This window comes from Alosa pseudoharengus, unplaced genomic scaffold (assembly GCF_046254945.1).
Source record: "Alosa pseudoharengus isolate Yale_2024_CS ecotype anadromous, Long Island Sound unplaced genomic scaffold, YU_APseudo_1.1 YU_APseudo_1.1_scf_23, whole genome shotgun sequence".
Classification (NCBI taxonomy): Eukaryota; Metazoa; Chordata; class Actinopteri; order Clupeiformes; family Clupeidae; genus Alosa; species Alosa pseudoharengus.
This window is the reverse complement of record NW_027468685.1, coordinates 10,057,629-10,073,049: the sequence shown is the minus strand read 5'-3', so window position 1 is coordinate 10,073,049 and position 15,421 is coordinate 10,057,629. Positions and strand designations below refer to the sequence as shown.

The 15,421-nt window shown below is 53.0% G+C and overlaps 20 non-coding genes across 20 annotated transcripts; all 20 read right to left on the bottom strand.

The window, feature by feature from the left end:
* Nucleotides 1-784: 784 nt before the first annotated feature.
* Nucleotides 785-857, bottom strand: trnar-ccu (transfer RNA arginine (anticodon CCU)). Its single transcript has one exon. It is a non-coding gene; the product is annotated as a tRNA-Arg (tRNA).
* Nucleotides 858-1,670: 813 nt separating this feature from the next.
* Nucleotides 1,671-1,743, bottom strand: trnar-ccu (transfer RNA arginine (anticodon CCU)). Its single transcript has one exon. It is a non-coding gene; the product is annotated as a tRNA-Arg (tRNA).
* Nucleotides 1,744-2,556: 813 nt separating this feature from the next.
* trnar-ccu (transfer RNA arginine (anticodon CCU)) lies at nt 2,557-2,629 on the bottom strand. The gene has a single exon. It is a non-coding gene; the product is annotated as a tRNA-Arg (tRNA).
* Nucleotides 2,630-3,109: 480 nt separating this feature from the next.
* trnar-ccu (transfer RNA arginine (anticodon CCU)) lies at nt 3,110-3,182 on the bottom strand. Its single transcript has one exon. It is a non-coding gene; the product is annotated as a tRNA-Arg (tRNA).
* Nucleotides 3,183-3,995: 813 nt separating this feature from the next.
* trnar-ccu (transfer RNA arginine (anticodon CCU)) lies at nt 3,996-4,068 on the bottom strand. The gene has a single exon. It is a non-coding gene; the product is annotated as a tRNA-Arg (tRNA).
* An 813-nt stretch (nt 4,069-4,881) lies between these two features.
* Nucleotides 4,882-4,954, bottom strand: trnar-ccu (transfer RNA arginine (anticodon CCU)). Its single transcript has one exon. It is a non-coding gene; the product is annotated as a tRNA-Arg (tRNA).
* An 813-nt stretch (nt 4,955-5,767) lies between these two features.
* trnar-ccu (transfer RNA arginine (anticodon CCU)) lies at nt 5,768-5,840 on the bottom strand. Its single transcript has one exon. It is a non-coding gene; the product is annotated as a tRNA-Arg (tRNA).
* Nucleotides 5,841-6,320: 480 nt separating this feature from the next.
* On the bottom strand, nt 6,321-6,393 carry trnar-ccu (transfer RNA arginine (anticodon CCU)). The gene has a single exon. It is a non-coding gene; the product is annotated as a tRNA-Arg (tRNA).
* An 813-nt stretch (nt 6,394-7,206) lies between these two features.
* Nucleotides 7,207-7,279, bottom strand: trnar-ucu (transfer RNA arginine (anticodon UCU)). The gene has a single exon. It is a non-coding gene; the product is annotated as a tRNA-Arg (tRNA).
* An 813-nt stretch (nt 7,280-8,092) lies between these two features.
* trnar-ccu (transfer RNA arginine (anticodon CCU)) lies at nt 8,093-8,165 on the bottom strand. The gene has a single exon. It is a non-coding gene; the product is annotated as a tRNA-Arg (tRNA).
* Nucleotides 8,166-8,645: 480 nt separating this feature from the next.
* Nucleotides 8,646-8,718, bottom strand: trnar-ccu (transfer RNA arginine (anticodon CCU)). Its single transcript has one exon. It is a non-coding gene; the product is annotated as a tRNA-Arg (tRNA).
* An 813-nt stretch (nt 8,719-9,531) lies between these two features.
* Nucleotides 9,532-9,604, bottom strand: trnar-ccu (transfer RNA arginine (anticodon CCU)). Its single transcript has one exon. It is a non-coding gene; the product is annotated as a tRNA-Arg (tRNA).
* An 813-nt stretch (nt 9,605-10,417) lies between these two features.
* On the bottom strand, nt 10,418-10,490 carry trnar-ccu (transfer RNA arginine (anticodon CCU)). Its single transcript has one exon. It is a non-coding gene; the product is annotated as a tRNA-Arg (tRNA).
* A 484-nt stretch (nt 10,491-10,974) lies between these two features.
* Nucleotides 10,975-11,047, bottom strand: trnar-ccu (transfer RNA arginine (anticodon CCU)). The gene has a single exon. It is a non-coding gene; the product is annotated as a tRNA-Arg (tRNA).
* An 813-nt stretch (nt 11,048-11,860) lies between these two features.
* trnar-ccu (transfer RNA arginine (anticodon CCU)) lies at nt 11,861-11,933 on the bottom strand. Its single transcript has one exon. It is a non-coding gene; the product is annotated as a tRNA-Arg (tRNA).
* Nucleotides 11,934-12,417: 484 nt separating this feature from the next.
* On the bottom strand, nt 12,418-12,490 carry trnar-ccu (transfer RNA arginine (anticodon CCU)). Its single transcript has one exon. It is a non-coding gene; the product is annotated as a tRNA-Arg (tRNA).
* Nucleotides 12,491-13,303: 813 nt separating this feature from the next.
* On the bottom strand, nt 13,304-13,376 carry trnar-ccu (transfer RNA arginine (anticodon CCU)). Its single transcript has one exon. It is a non-coding gene; the product is annotated as a tRNA-Arg (tRNA).
* Nucleotides 13,377-13,856: 480 nt separating this feature from the next.
* Nucleotides 13,857-13,929, bottom strand: trnar-ccu (transfer RNA arginine (anticodon CCU)). The gene has a single exon. It is a non-coding gene; the product is annotated as a tRNA-Arg (tRNA).
* Nucleotides 13,930-14,741: 812 nt separating this feature from the next.
* On the bottom strand, nt 14,742-14,814 carry trnar-ccu (transfer RNA arginine (anticodon CCU)). Its single transcript has one exon. It is a non-coding gene; the product is annotated as a tRNA-Arg (tRNA).
* Nucleotides 14,815-15,219: 405 nt separating this feature from the next.
* Nucleotides 15,220-15,292, bottom strand: trnar-ccu (transfer RNA arginine (anticodon CCU)). Its single transcript has one exon. It is a non-coding gene; the product is annotated as a tRNA-Arg (tRNA).
* Nucleotides 15,293-15,421: the final 129 nt, after the last annotated feature.

Sequence of the window (15,421 nt, the reverse complement as noted above, 5' to 3'; positions counted from 1 at the left end):
CTCCACTGGTATCAAAGGAATGTTTTAAATGTCGGGATAGCCGGACAAAGCCACTGTGTTGAATTTTCGGGTCTCGGGCCCTGAGCTGGCAGAAAGCACTCCAGACTGACTGTGGCAGGTGAGCATGGCTATATTTCCTGATTTGAAATGTTTCCATGTCAGAAGATTGTTTGAAGAGGTGTTTGCATTTTACACGACAGTGTAAAGTGACGGGAAGATCAAGACTAAGTCAAGTGAACGTGTATATAAACGTGGAAGTGGCTACAGGTTCCCCACTCCGAAGCCCCCTCCACTCGCCGTTGTCAGCGCTGGCCCAGACTCTGAGGGAAATGGCGCGCGTCAACGCGCAGGAGAGGCATCTAAAAACTCGGCCTAGCAGAGGTTGGTTTCGATCCATCGACCTCTGGGTTATGGGCCCAGCACGCTTCCGCTGCGCCACTCTGCTCTGCCTCAGTTCTGATTGCTTGCTCATTTCCATTAGCTCCAGTGCTCTCCTTGCAGTTTGATTGGATTGCAAGGCAGATTTGAGAAAATGCAGATGAGATGATCAGGACAAGTCAAAGGAGGTGCGTAGTCGGATACGGAAATGGCTGCACGTTCCCCAGTGAAAGCCTGCCGGTCGTAGTTTTCATTCCCGTGTCAGGCTGTGGGTTGTGATAGGCAAAATGTGTGCGGCTCTACTATCGTGGCACCTAAAGGGTTAGCCTAGCAGAGGATGGTTTCGATCCATCGACCTCTGGGTTATGGGCCCAGCACGCTTCCGCTGCGCCACTCTGCTCCGCCTCACCCCAGATGGGACTCGAACCCACAATCCCTGGCTTAGGAGGCCAGTGCCTTATCCATTAGGCCACTGGGGCTTACCAGCTGCGCTCCATCAGAGCCTTTGCTCCACTGGTATCAAAGGAATGTTTTAAATGTCGGGATAGCCGGACAAAGCCACTGTGTTGAATTTTCGGGTCTCGGGCCCTGAGCTGGCAGAAAGCACTCCAGACTGACTGTGGCAGGTGAGCATGGCTATATTTCCTGATTTGAAATGTTTCCATGTCAGAAGATTGTTTGAAGAGGTGTTTGCATTTTACACGACAGTGTAAAGTGACGGGAAGATCAAGACTAAGTCAAGTGAACGTGTATATAAACGTGGAAGTGGCTACAGGTTCCCCACTCCGAAGCCCCCTCCACTCGCCGTTGTCAGCGCTGGCCCAGACTCTGAGGGAAATGGCGCGCGTCAACGCGCAGGAGAGGCATCTAAAAACTCGGCCTAGCAGAGGATGGTTTCGATCCATCGACCTCTGGGTTATGGGCCCAGCACGCTTCCGCTGCGCCACTCTGCTCTGCCTCAGTTCTGATTGCCTGCTAATTTCCATTAGCTCCAGTGCTCTCCTTGCAGTTTGATTGGATTGCAAGGCAGATTTGAGAAAATGCAGATGAGATGATCAGGACAAGTCAAAGGAGGTGCGTAGTCGGATACGGAAATGGCTGCACGTTCCCCAGTGAAAGCCTGCCGGTCGTAGTTTTCATTCCCGTGTCAGGCTGTGGGTTGTGAAAGGCAAAATGTGTGCGGCTCTACTATCGTGGCACCTAAAGGGTTAGCCTAGCAGAGGATGGTTTCGATCCATCGACCTCTGGGTTATGGGCCCAGCACGCTTCCGCTGCGCCACTCTGCTCCGCCTCACCCCAGATGGGACTCGAACCCACAATCCCTGGCTTAGGAGGCCAGTGCCTTATCCATTAGGCCACTGGGGCTTACCAGCTGCGCTCCATCAGAGCCTTTGCTCCACTGGTATCAAAGGAATGTTTTAAATGTCGGGATAGCCGGACAAAGCCACTGTGTTGAATTTTCGGGTCTCGGGCCCTGAGCTGGCAGAAAGCACTCCAGACTGACTGTGGCAGGTGAGCATGGCTATATTTCCTGATTTGAAATGTTTCCATGTCAGAAGATTGTTTGAAGAGGTGTTTGCATTTTACACGACAGTGTAAAGTGACGGGAAGATCAAGACTAAGTCAAGTGAACGTGTATATAAACGTGGAAGTGGCTACAGGTTCCCCACTCCGAAGCCCCCTCCACTCGCCGTTGTCAGCGCTGGCCCAGACTCTGAGGGAAATGGCGCGCGTCAACGCGCAGGAGAGGCATCTAAAAACTGGGCCTAGCAGAGGATGGTTTCGATCCATCGACCTCTGGGTTATGGGCCCAGCACGCTTCCGCTGCGCCACTCTGCTCTGCCTCAGTTCTGATTGCCTGCTCATTTCCATTAGCTCCAGTGCTCTCCTTGCAGTTTGATTGGATTGCAAGGCAGATTTGAGAAAATGCAGATGAGATGATCAGGACAAGTCAAAGGAGGTGCGTAGTCGGATACGGAAATGGCTGCACGTTCCCCAGTGAAAGCCTGCCGGTCGTAGTTTTCATTCCCGTGTCAGGCTGTGGGTTGTGATAGGCAAAATGTGTGCGGCTCTACTATCGTGGCACCTAAAGGGTTAGCCTAGCAGAGGATGGTTTCGATCCATCGACCTCTGGGTTATGGGCCCAGCACGCTTCCGCTGCGCCACTCTGCTCCGCCTCACCCCAGATGGGACTCGAACCCACAATCCCTGGCTTAGGAGGCCAGTGCCTTATCCATTAGGCCACTGGGGCTTACCAGCTGCGCTCCATCAGAGCCTTTGCTCCACTGGTATCAAAGGAATGTTTTAAATGTCGGGATAGCCGGACAAAGCCACTGTGTTGAATTTTCGGGTCTCGGGCCCTGAGCTGGCAGAAAGCACTCCAGACTGACTGTGGCAGGTGAGCATGGCTATATTTCCTGATTTGAAATGTTTCCATGTCAGAAGATTGTTTGAAGAGGTGTTTGCATTTTACACGACAGTGTAAAGTGACGGGAAGATCAAGACTAAGTCAAGTGAACGTGTATATAAACGTGGAAGTGGCTACAGGTTCCCCACTCCGAAGCCCCCTCCACTCGCCGTTGTCAGCGCTGGCCCAGACTCTGAGGGAAATGGCGCGCGTCAACGCGCAGGAGAGGCATCTAAAAACTCGGCCTAGCAGAGGATGGTTTCGATCCATCGACCTCTGGGTTATGGGCCCAGCTTGCTTCCGCTGCGCCACTCTGCTCCGCCTCACCCCAGATGGGACTCGAACCCACAATCCCTGGCTTAGGATGCCAGTGCCTTATCCATTAGGCCACTGGGGCTTACCAGCTGCGCTCCATCAGAGCCTTTGCTCCACTGGTATCAAAGGAATGTTTTAAATGTCGGGATAGCCGGACAAAGCCACTGTGTTGAATTTTCGGGTCTCGGGCCCTGAGCTGGCAGAAAGCACTCCAGACTGACTGTGGCAGGTGAGCATGGCTATATTTCCTGATTTGAAATGTTTCCATGTCAGAAGATTGTTTGAAGAGGTGTTTGCATTTTACACGACAGTGTAAAGTGACGGGAAGATCAAGACTAAGTCAAGTGAACGTGTATATAAACGTGGAAGTGGCTACAGGTTCCCCACTCCGAAGCCCCCTCCACTCGCCGTTGTCAGCGCTGGCCCAGACTCTGAGGGAAATGGCGCGCGTCAACGCGCAGGAGAGGCATCTAAAAACTGGGCCTAGCAGAGGATGGTTTCGATCCATCGACCTCTGGGTTATGGGCCCAGCACGCTTCCGCTGCGCCACTCTGCTCTGCCTCAGTTCTGATTGCCCGCTCATTTCCATTAGCTCCAGTGCTCTCCTTGCAGTTTGATTGGATTGCAAGGCAGATTTGAGAAAATGCAGATGAGATGATCAGGACAAGTCAAAGGAGGTGCGTAGTCGGATACGGAAATGGCTGCACGTTCCCCAGTGAAAGCCTGCCGGTCGTAGTTTTCATTCCCGTGTCAGGCTGTGGGTTGTGAAAGGCAAAATGTGTGCGGCTCTACTATCGTGGCACCTAAAGGGTTAGCCTAGCAGAGGATGGTTTCGATCCATCGACCTCTGGGTTATGGGCCCAGCACGCTTCCGCTGCGCCACTCTGCTCCGCCTCACCCCAGATGGGACTCGAACCCACAATCCCTGGCTTAGGAGGCCAGTGCCTTATCCATTAGGCCACTGGGGCTTACCAGCTGCGCTCCATCAGAGCCTTTGCTCCACTGGTATCAAAGGAATGTTTTAAATGTCGGGATAGCCGGACAAAGCCACTGTGTTGAATTTTCGGGTCTCGGGCCCTGAGCTGGCAGAAAGCACTCCAGACTGACTGTGGCAGGTGAGCATGGCTATATTTCCTGATTTGAAATGTTTCCATGTCAGAAGATTGTTTGAAGAGGTGTTTGCATTTTACACGACAGTGTAAAGTGACGGGAAGATCAAGACTAAGTCAAGTGAACGTGTATATAAACGTGGAAGTGGCTACAGGTTCCCCACTCCGAAGCCCCCTCCACTCGCCGTTGTCAGCGCTGGCCCAGACTCTGAGGGAAATGGCGCGCGTCAACGCGCAGGAGAGGCATCTAAAAACTGGGCCTAGCAGAGGATGGTTTCGATCCATCGACCTCTGGGTTATGGGCCCAGCACGCTTCCGCTGCGCCACTCTGCTCTGCCTCAGTTCTGATTGCCCGCTCATTTCCATTAGCTCCAGTGCTCTCCTTGCAGTTTGATTGGATTGCAAGGCAGATTTGAGAAAATGCAGATGAGATGATCAGGACAAGTCAAAGGAGGTGCGTAGTCGGATACGGAAATGGCTGCACGTTCCCCAGTGAAAGCCTGCCGGTCGTAGTTTTCATTCCCGTGTCAGGCTGTGGGTTGTGAAAGGCAAAATGTGTGCGGCTCTACTATCGTGGCACCTAAAGGGTTAGCCTAGCAGAGGATGGTTTCGATCCATCGACCTCTGGGTTATGGGCCCAGCACGCTTCCGCTGCGCCACTCTGCTCCGCCTCACCCCAGATGGGACTCGAACCCACAATCCCTGGCTTAGGAGGCCAGTGCCTTATCCATTAGGCCACTGGGGCTTACCAGCTGCGCTCCATCAGAGCCTTTGCTCCACTGGTATCAAAGGAATGTTTTAAATGTCGGGATAGCCGGACAAAGCCACTGTGTTGAATTTTCGGGTCTCGGGCCCTGAGCTGGCAGAAAGCACTCCAGACTGACTGTGGCAGGTGAGCATGGCTATATTTCCTGATTTGAAATGTTTCCATGTCAGAAGATTGTTTGAAGAGGTGTTTGCATTTTACACGACAGTGTAAAGTGACGGGAAGATCAAGACTAAGTCAAGTGAACGTGTATATAAACGTGGAAGTGGCTACAGGTTCCCCACTCCGAAGCCCCCTCCACTCGCCGTTGTCAGCGCTGGCCCAGACTCTGAGGGAAATGGCGCGCGTCAACGCGCAGGAGAGGCATCTAAAAACTCGGCCTAGCAGAGGATGGTTTCGATCCATCGACCTCTGGGTTATGGGCCCAGCACGCTTCCGCTGCGCCACTCTGCTCTGCCTCAGTTCTGATTGCCTGCTAATTTCCATTAGCTCCAGTGCTCTCCTTGCAGTTTGATTGGATTGCAAGGCAGATTTGAGAAAATGCAGATGAGATGATCAGGACAAGTCAAAGGAGGTGCGTAGTCGGATACGGAAATGGCTGCACGTTCCCCAGTGAAAGCCTGCCGGTCGTAGTTTTCATTCCCGTGTCAGGCTGTGGGTTGTGAAAGGCAAAATGTGTGCGGCTCTACTATCGTGGCACCTAAAGGGTTAGCCTAGCAGAGGATGGTTTCGATCCATCGACCTCTGGGTTATGGGCCCAGCACGCTTCCGCTGCGCCACTCTGCTCCGCCTCACCCCAGATGGGACTCGAACGCACAATCCCTGGCTTAGGAGGCCAGTGCCTTATCCATTAGGCCACTGGGGCTTACCAGCTGCGCTCCATCAGAGCCTTTGCTCCACTGGTATCAAAGGAATGTTTTAAATGTCGGGATAGCCGGACAAAGCCACTGTGTTGAATTTTCGGGTCTCGGGCCCTGAGCTGGCAGAAAGCACTCCAGACTGACTGTGGCAGGTGAGCATGGCTATATTTCCTGATTTGAAATGTTTCCATGTCAGAAGATTGTTTGAAGAGGTGTTTGCATTTTACACGACAGTGTAAAGTGACGGGAAGATCAAGACTAAGTCAAGTGAACGTGTATATAAACGTGGAAGTGGCTACAGGTTCCCCACTCCGAAGCCCCCTCCACTCGCCGTTGTCAGCGCTGGCCCAGACTCTGAGGGAAATGGCGCGCGTCAACGCGCAGGAGAGGCATCTAAAAACTCGGCCTAGCAGAGGATGGTTTCGATCCATCGACCTCTGGGTTATGGGCCCAGCACGCTTCCGCTGCGCCACTCTGCTCCGCCTCACCCCAGATGGGACTCGAACCCACAATCCCTGGCTTAGGAGGCCAGTGCCTTATCCATTAGGCCACTGGGGCTTACCAGCTGCGCTCCATCAGAGCCTTTGCTCCACTGGTATCAAAGGAATGTTTTAAATGTCGGGATAGCCGGACAAAGCCACTGTGTTGAATTTTCGGGTCTCGGGCCCTGAGCTGGCAGAAAGCACTCCAGACTGACTGTGGCAGGTGAGCATGGCTATATTTCCTGATTTGAAATGTTTCCATGTCAGAAGATTGTTTGAAGAGGTGTTTGCATTTTACACGACAGTGTAAAGTGACGGGAAGATCAAGACTAAGTCAAGTGAACGTGTATATAAACGTGGAAGTGGCTACAGGTTCCCCACTCCGAAGCCCCCTCCACTCGCCGTTGTCAGCGCTGGCCCAGACTCTGAGGGAAATGGCGCGCGTCAACGCGCAGGAGAGGCATCTAAAAACTCGGCCTAGCAGAGGATGGTTTCGATCCATCGACCTCTGGGTTATGGGCCCAGCACGCTTCCGCTGCGCCACTCTGCTCTGCCTCAGTTCTGATTGCCTGCTCATTTCCTTTAGCTCCAGTGCTCTCCTTGCAGTTTGATTGGATTGCAAGGCAGATTTGAGAAAATGCAGATGAGATGATCAGGACAAGTCAAAGGAGGTGCGTAGTCGGATACGGAAATGGCTGCACGTTCCCCAGTTAAAGCCTGCCGGTCGTAGTTTTCATTCCCGTGTCAGGCTGTGGGTTGTGAAAGGCAAAATGTGTGCGGCTCTACTATCGTGGCACCTAAAGGGTTAGCCTAGCAGAGGATGGTTTCGATCCATCGACCTCTGGGTTATGGGCCCAGCACGCTTCCGCTGCGCCACTCTGCTCCGCCTCACCCCAGATGGGACTCGAACCCACAATCCCTGGCTTAGAAGGCCAGTGCCTTATCCATTAGGCCACTGGGGCTTACCAGCTGCCCTCCATCAGAGCCTTTGCTCCACTGGTATCAAAGGAATGTTTTAAATGTCGGGATAGCCGGACAAAGCCACTGTGTTGAATTTTCGGGTCTCGGGCCCTGAGCTGGCAGAAAGCACTCCAGACTGACTGTGGCAGGTGAGCATGGCTATATTTCCTGATTTGAAATGTTTCCATGTCAGAAGATTGTTTGAAGAGGTGTTTGCATTTTACACGACAGTGTAAAGTGACGGGAAGATCAAGACTAAGTCAAGTGAACGTGTATATAAACGTGGAAGTGGCTACAGGTTCCCCACTCCGAAGCCCCCTCCACTCGCCGTTGTCAGCGCTGGCCCAGACTCTGAGGGAAATGGCGCGCGTCAACGCGCAGGAGAGGCATCTAAAAACTCGGCCTAGCAGAGGATGGTTTCGATCCATCGACCTCTGGGTTATGGGCCCAGCACGCTTCCGCTGCGCCACTCTGCTCTGCCTCAGTTCTGATTGCCTGCTCATTTCCTTTAGCTCCAGTGCTCTCCTTGCAGTTTGATTGGATTGCAAGGCAGATTTGAGAAAATGCAGATGAGATGATCAGGACAAGTCAAAGGAGGTGCGTAGTCGGATACGGAAATGGCTGCACGTTCCCCAGTGAAAGCCTGCCGGTCGTAGTTTTCATTCCCGTGTCAGGCTGTGGGTTGTGAAAGGCAAAATGTGTGCGGCTCTACTATCGTGGCACCTAAAGGGTTTGCCTAGCAGAGGATGGTTTCGATCCATCGACCTCTGGGTTATGGGCCCAGCACGCTTCCGCTGCGCCACTCTGCTCCGCCTCACCCCAGATGGGACTCGAAGCCACAATCCCTGGCTTAGGAGGCCAGTGCCTTATCCATTAGGCCACTGGGGCTTACCAGCTGCCCTCCATCAGAGCCTTTGCTCCACTGGTATCAAAGGAATGTTTTAAATGTCGGGATAGCCGGACAAAGCCACTGTGTTGAATTTTCGGGTCTCGGGCCCTGAGCTGGCAGAAAGCACTCCAGACTGACTGTGGCAGGTGAGCATGGCTATATTTCCTGATTTGAAATGTTTCCATGTCAGAAGATTATTTGAAGAGGTGTTTGCATTTTACACGACAGTGTAAAGTGACGGGAAGATCAAGACTAAGTCAAATGAACCTGTATATAAACGTGGAAGTGGCTACAGGTTCCCCACTCCGAAGCCCCCTCCACTCGCCGTTGTCAGCGCTGGCCCAGACTCTGAGAAAAATGGCGCGCGTCAACGCGCAGGAGAGGCATCTAAAAACTCGGCCTAGCAGAGGATGGTTTCGATCCATCGACCTCTGGGTTATGGGCCCAGCACGCTTCCGCTGCGCCACTCTGCTCCGCCTCACCCCAGATGGGACTCGAACCCACAATCCCTGGCTTAGGAGGCCAGTGCCTTATCCATTAGGCCACTGGGGCTTACCAGCTGCGCTCCATCAGAGCCTTTGCTCCACTGGTATCAAAGGAATGTTTTAAATGTCGGGATAGCCGGACAAAGCCACTGTGTTGAATTTTCGGGTCTCGGGCCCTGAGCTGGCAGAAAGCACTCCAGACTGACTGTGGCAGGTGAGCATGGCTATATTTCCTGATTTGAAATGTTTCCATGTCAGAAGATTGTTTGAAGAGGTGTTTGCATTTTACACGACAGTGTAAAGTGACGGGAAGATCAAGACTAAGTCAAGTGAACGTGTATATAAACGTGGAAGTGGCTACAGGTTCCCCACTCCGAAGCCCCCTCCACTCGCCGTTGTCAGCGCTGGCCCAGACTCTGAGGGAAATGGCGCGCGTCAACGCGCAGGAGAGGCATCTAAAAACTGGGCCTAGCAGAGGATGGTTTCGATCCATCGACCTCTGGGTTATGGGCCCAGCACGCTTCCGCTGCGCCACTCTGCTCTGCCTCAGTTCTGATTGCCCGCTCATTTCCATTAGCTCCAGTGCTCTCCTTGCAGTTTTATTGGATTGCAAGGCAGATTTGAGAAAATGCAGATGAGATGATCAGGACAAGTCAAAGGAGGTGCGTAGTCGGATACGGAAATGGCTGCACGTTCCCCAGTGAAAGCCTGCCGGTCGTAGTTTTCATTCCCGTGTCAGGCTGTGGGTTGTGAAAGGCAAAATGTGTGCGGCTCTACTATCGTGGCACCTAAAGGGTTAGCCTAGCAGAGGATGGTTTCGATCCATCGACCTCTGGGTTATGGGCCCAGCACGCTTCCGCTGTGCCACTCTGCTCCGCCTCACCCCAGATGGGACCCGAACCCACAATCCCTGGCTTAGGAGGCCAGTGCCTTATCCATTAGGCCACTGGGGCTTACCAGCTGCGCTCCATCAGAGCCTTTGCTCCACTGGTATCAAAGGAATGTTTTAAATGTCGGGATAGCCGGACAAAGCCACTGTGTTGAATTTTCGGGTCTCGGGCCCTGAGCTGGCAGAAAGCACTCCAGACTGACTGTGGCAGGTGAGCATGGCTATATTTCCTGATTTGAAATGTTTCCATGTCAGAAGATTGTTTGAAGAGGTGTTTGCATTTTACACGACAGTGTAAAGTGACGGGAAGATCAAGACTAAGTCAAGTGAACGTGTATATAAACGTGGAAGTGGCTACAGGTTCCCCACTCCGAAGCCCCCTCCACTCGCCGTTGTCAGCGCTGGCCCAGACTCTGAGGGAAATGGCGCGCGTCAACGCGCAGGAGAGGCATCTAAAAACTCGGCCTAGCAGAGGATGGTTTCGATCCATCGACCTCTGGGTTATGGGCCCAGCACGCTTCCGCTGCGCCACTCTGCTCTGCCTCAGTTCTGATTGCCTGCTCATTTCCTTTAGCTCCAGTGCTCTCCTTGCAGTTTGATTGGATTGCAAGGCAGATTTGAGAAAATGCAGATGAGATGATCAGGACAAGTCAAAGGAGGTGCGTAGTCGGATACGGAAATGGCTGCACGTTCCCCAGTGAAAGCCTGCCGGTCGTAGTTTTCATTCCCGTGTCAGGCTGTGGGTTGTGAAAGGCAAAATGTGTGCGGCTCTACTATCGTGGCACCTAAAGGGTTTGCCTAGCAGAGGATGGTTTCGATCCATCGACCTCTGGGTTATGGGCCCAGCACGCTTCCGCTGCGCCACTCTGCTCCGCCTCACCCCAGATGGGACTCGAAGCCACAATCCCTGGCTTAGGAGGCCAGTGCCTTATCCATTAGGCCACTGGGGCTTACCAGCTGCCCTCCATCAGAGCCTTTGCTCCACTGGTATCAAAGGAATGTTTTAAATGTCGGGATAGCCGGACAAAGCCACTGTGTTGAATTTTCGGGTCTCGGGCCCTGAGCTGGCAGAAAGCACTCCAGACTGACTGTGGCAGGTGAGCATGGCTATATTTCCTGATTTGAAATGTTTCCATGTCAGAAGATTATTTGAAGAGGTGTTTGCATTTTACACGACAGTGTAAAGTGTCGGGAAGATCAAGACTAAGTCAAATGAACCTGTATATAAACGTGGAAGTGGCTACAGGTTCCCCACTCCGAAGCCCCCTCCACTCGCCGTTGTCAGCGCTGGCCCAGACTCTGAGAAAAATGGCGCGCGTCAACGCGCGGGAGAGGCATCTAAAAACTCGGCCTAGCAGAGGATGGTTTCGATCGATCCATCGACCTCTGGGTTATGGGCCCAGCACGCTTCCGCTGCGCCACTCTGCTCCGCCTCACCCCAGATGGGACTCGAACCCACAATCCCTGGCTTAGGAGGCCAGTGCCTTATCCATTAGGCCACTGGGGCTTACCAGCTGCGCTCCATCAGAGCCTTTGCTCCACTGGTATCAAAGGAATGTTTTAAATGTCGGGATAGCCGGACAAAGCCACTGTGTTGAATTTTCGGGTCTCGGGCCCTGAGCTGGCAGAAAGCACTCCAGACTGACTGTGGCAGGTGAGCATGGCTATATTTCCTGATTTGAAATGTTTCCATGTCAGAAGATTGTTTGAAGAGGTGTTTGCATTTTACACGACAGTGTAAAGTGACGGGAAGATCAAGACTAAGTCAAGTGAACGTGTATATAAACGTGGAAGTGGCTACAGGTTCCCCACTCCGAAGCCCCCTCCACTCGCCGTTGTCAGCGCTGGCCCAGACTCTGAGGGAAATGGCGCGCGTCAACGCGCAGGAGAGGCATCTAAAAACTGGGCCTAGCAGAGGATGGTTTCGATCCATCGACCTCTGGGTTATGGGCCCAGCACGCTTCCGCTGCGCCACTCTGCTCTGCCTCAGTTCTGATTGCCCGCTCATTTCCATTAGCTCCAGTGCTCTCCTTGCAGTTTTATTGGATTGCAAGGCAGATTTGAGAAAATGCAGATGAGATGATCAGGACAAGTCAAAGGAGGTGCGTAGTCGGATACGGAAATGGCTGCACGTTCCCCAGTGAAAGCCTGCCGGTCGTAGTTTTCATTCCCGTGTCAGGCTGTGGGTTGTGAAAGGCAAAATGTGTGCGGCTCTACTATCGTGGCACCTAAAGGGTTAGCCTAGCAGAGGATGGTTTCGATCCATCGACCTCTGGGTTATGGGCCCAGCACGCTTCCGCTGTGCCACTCTGCTCCGCCTCACCCCAGATGGGACCCGAACCCACAATCCCTGGCTTAGGAGGCCAGTGCCTTATCCATTAGGCCACTGGGGCTTACCAGCTGTGCTCCATCAGAGCCTTTGCTCCACTGGTATCAAAGGAATGTTTTAAATGTCGGGATAGCCGGACAAAGCCACTGTGTTGAATTTTCGGGTCTCGGGCCCTGAGCTGGCAGAAAGCACTCCAGACTGACTGTGGCAGGTGAGCATGGCTATATTTCCTGATTTGAAATGTTTCCATGTCAGAAGATTGTTTGAAGAGGTGTTTGCATTTTACACGACAGTGTAAAGTGACGGGAAGATCAAGACTAAGTCAAGTGAACGTGTATATAAACGTGGAAGTGGCTACAGGTTCCCCACTCCGAAGCCCCCTCCACTCGCCGTTGTCAGCGCTGGCCCAGACTCTGAGGGAAATGGCGCGCGTCAACGCGCAGGAGAGGCATCTAAAAACTGGGCCTAGCAGAGGATGGTTTCGATCGATCCATCGACCTCTGGGTTATGGGCCCAGCACGCTTCCGCTGCGCCACTCTGCTCCGCCTCACCCCAGATGGGACTCGAACCCACAATCCCTGGCTTAGGAGGCCAGTGCCTTATCCATTAGGCCACTGGGGCTTACCAGCTGCGCTCCATCAGAGCCTTTGCTCCACTGGTATCAAAGGAATGTTTTAAATGTCGGGATAGCCGGACAAAGCCACTGTGTTGAATTTTCGGGTCTCGGGCCCTGAGCTGGCAGAAAGCACTCCAGACTGACTGTGGCAGGTGAGCATGGCTATATTTCCTGATTTGAAATGTTTCCATGTCAGAAGATTGTTTGAAGAGGTGTTTGCATTTTACACGACAGTGTAAAGTGACGGGAAGATCAAGACTAAGTCAAGTGAACGTGTATATAAACGTGGAAATGGCTACAGGTTCCCCACTCCGAAGCCCCCTCCACTCGCCGTTGTCAGCGCTGGCCCAGACTCTGAGGGAAATGGTGCGCGTCAACGCGCAGGAGAGGCATCTAAAAACTCGGCCTAGCAGAGGATGGTTTCGATCCATCGACCTCTGGGTTATGGGCCCAGCACGCTTCCGCTGCGCCACTCTGCTCTGCCTCAGTTCTGATTGCCTGCTCATTTCCATTAGCTCCAGTGCTCTCCTTGCAGTTTGATTGGATTGCAAGGCAGATTTGAGAAAATGCAGATGAGATGATCAGGACAAGTCAAAGGAGGTGCGTAGTCGGATACGGAAATGGCTGCACGTTCCCCAGTGAAAGCCTGCCGGTCGTAGTTTTCATTCCCGTGTCAGGCTGTGGGTCGCGAAAGGCAAAATGTGTGCGGCTCTACTATCGTGGCACCTAAAGGGTTAGCCTAGCAGAGGATGGTTTCGATCCATCGACCTCTGGGTTATGGGCCCAGCACGCTTCCGCTGCGCCACTCTGCTCCGCCTCACCCCAGATGGGACTCGAACCCACAATCCCTGGCTTAGGAGGCCAGTGCCTTATCCATTAGGCCATTGGGGCTTACCAGCTGCGCTCCATCAGAGCCTTTGCTCCACTGGTATCAAAGGAATGTTTTAAATGTCGGGATAGCCGGACAAAGCCACTGTGTTGAATTTTCGGGTCTCGGGCCCTGAGCTGGCAGAAAGCACTCCAGACTGACTGTGGCAGGTGAGCATGGCTATATTTCCTGATTTGAAATGTTTCCATGTCAGAAGATTGTTTGAAGAGGTGTTTGCATTTTACACGACAGTGTAAAGTGACGGGAAGATCAAGACTAAGTCAAGTGAACGTGTATATAAACGTGGAAGTGGCTACAGGTTCCCCACTCCGAAGCCCCCTCCACTCGCCGTTGTCAGCGCTGGCCCAGACTCTGAGGGAAATGGCGCGCGTCAACGCGCAGGAGAGGCATCTAAAAACTGGGCCTAGCAGAGGATGGTTTCGATCCATCGACCTCTGGGTTATGGGCCCAGCACGCTTCCGCTGCGCCACTCTGCTCCGCCTCACCCCAGATGGGACTGGAACCCACAATCCCTGGCTTAGGAGGCCAGTGCCTTATCCATTAGGCCACTGGGGCTTACCAGCTGCCTCCATCAGAGCCTTTGCTCCACTGGTATCAAAGGAATGTTTTAAATGTCGGGATAGCCGGACAAAGCCACTGTGTTGAATTTTCGGGTCTCGGGCCCTGAGCTGGCAGAAAGCACTCCAGACTGACTGTGGCAGGTGAGCATGGCTATATTTCCTGATTTGAAATGTTTCCATGTCAGAAGATTATTTGAAGAGGTGTTTGCATTTTACACGACAGTGTAAAGTGACGGGAAGATCAAGACTAAGTCAAATGAACCTGTATATAAACGTGGAAGTGGCTACAGGTTCCCCACTCCGAAGCCCCCTCCACTCGCCGTTGTCAGCGCTGGCGCAGACTCTGAGAAAAATGGCGCGCGTCAACGCGCAGGAGAGGCATCTAAAAACTCGGCCTAGCAGAGGATGGTTTCGATCCATCGACCTCTGGGTTATGGGCCCAGCACGCTTCCGCTGCGCCACTCTGCTCTGCCTCAGTTCTGATTGCCTGCTCATTTCCATTAGCTCCAGTGCTCTCCTTGCAGTTTGATTGGATTGCAAGGCAGATTTGAGAAAATGCAGATGAGATGATCAGGACAAGTCAAAGGAGGTGCGTAGTCGGATACGGAAATGGCTGCACGTTCCCCAGTGAAAGCCTGCCGGTCGTAGTTTTCATTCCCGTGTCAGGCTGTGGGTCGTGAAAGGCTAAATGTGTGCGGCTCTACTATCGTGGCACCTAAAGGGTTAGCCTAGCAGAGGATGGTTTCGATCCATTGACCTCTGGGTTATGGGCCCAGCACGCTTCCGCTGCGCCACTCTGCTCCGCCTCACCCCAGATGGGACTCGAACCCACAATCTCTGGCTTAGGAGGCCAGTGCCTTATCCATTAGGCCACTGGGGCTTACCAGCTGCGCTCCATCAGAGCCTTTGCTCCACTGGTATCAAAGGAATGTTTTAAATGTCGGGATAGCCTCAGTTCTGATTGCCTGCTCATTTCCATTAGCTCCAGTGCTCTCCTTGCAGTTTGATTGGATTGCAAGGCAGATTTGAGAAAATGCAGATGAGATGATCAGGACAAGTCAAAGGAGGTGCGTTGTCGGATACGGAAATGGCTGCATGTTCCCCAGTGAAAGCCTGCCGGTCGTAGTTTTCATTCCCGTGTCAGGCTGTGGGTTGTGAAAGGCAAAATGTGTGCGGCTCTACTATCGTGGCACCTAAAGGGTTAGCCTAGCAGAGGATGGTTTCGATCCATCGACCTCTGGGTTATGGGCCCAGCACACTTCCGCTGCGCCACTCTGCTCCGCCCCACCCCAGATCGGACTCGAACCCACAATCCCTGGCTTAGGAGGCCAGTGCCTTATCCATTAGGCCACTGGGGCTTACCAGCTGCGCTCCATCAGAGGCTTTGCTCCACTGGTATCACAGGAATGTTTTAAATGTCGGGATAACCGGACAAAGCCACTGTGTTGAATTTTCGGGTCTCGGGCCCTGAGCTGGCAGAAAGCACT